The sequence below is a fragment of the Acanthochromis polyacanthus genome, chromosome 6, assembly GCF_021347895.1.
Source record: "Acanthochromis polyacanthus isolate Apoly-LR-REF ecotype Palm Island chromosome 6, KAUST_Apoly_ChrSc, whole genome shotgun sequence".
Classification (NCBI taxonomy): domain Eukaryota; kingdom Metazoa; phylum Chordata; class Actinopteri; family Pomacentridae; genus Acanthochromis; species Acanthochromis polyacanthus.
Genome location: NC_067118.1, coordinates 32212976 through 32213277, shown reverse-complemented (window position 1 = coordinate 32213277; position 302 = coordinate 32212976).

Sequence of the window (302 nt, the reverse complement as noted above, 5' to 3'; positions counted from 1 at the left end):
ACTCAAAGAGTTTCCTTACCTCTAACTGTAGCTTGTTGTAGACAAATGACTAATGATGTGTTGACATTTTCACGAGGTAGTAATTGTACTTTTACCAAATGAAGCATACCCCCTGAACATGCAGTGTCTCTCTGGGACTGCACACATTCTCTTCCTCTCTCCTGGAGAATCAGTGAAAGCAGCTTTAGAAAAGGTAAGTGGCTGAGAGATGGAAAGGGGGCAAAGTTCCTCATGAATTATGTATAAGACTGAAGAGGGAAGCTGCCTGTCAGTGTACGTCCCCCATCCCACTTAAAATATCA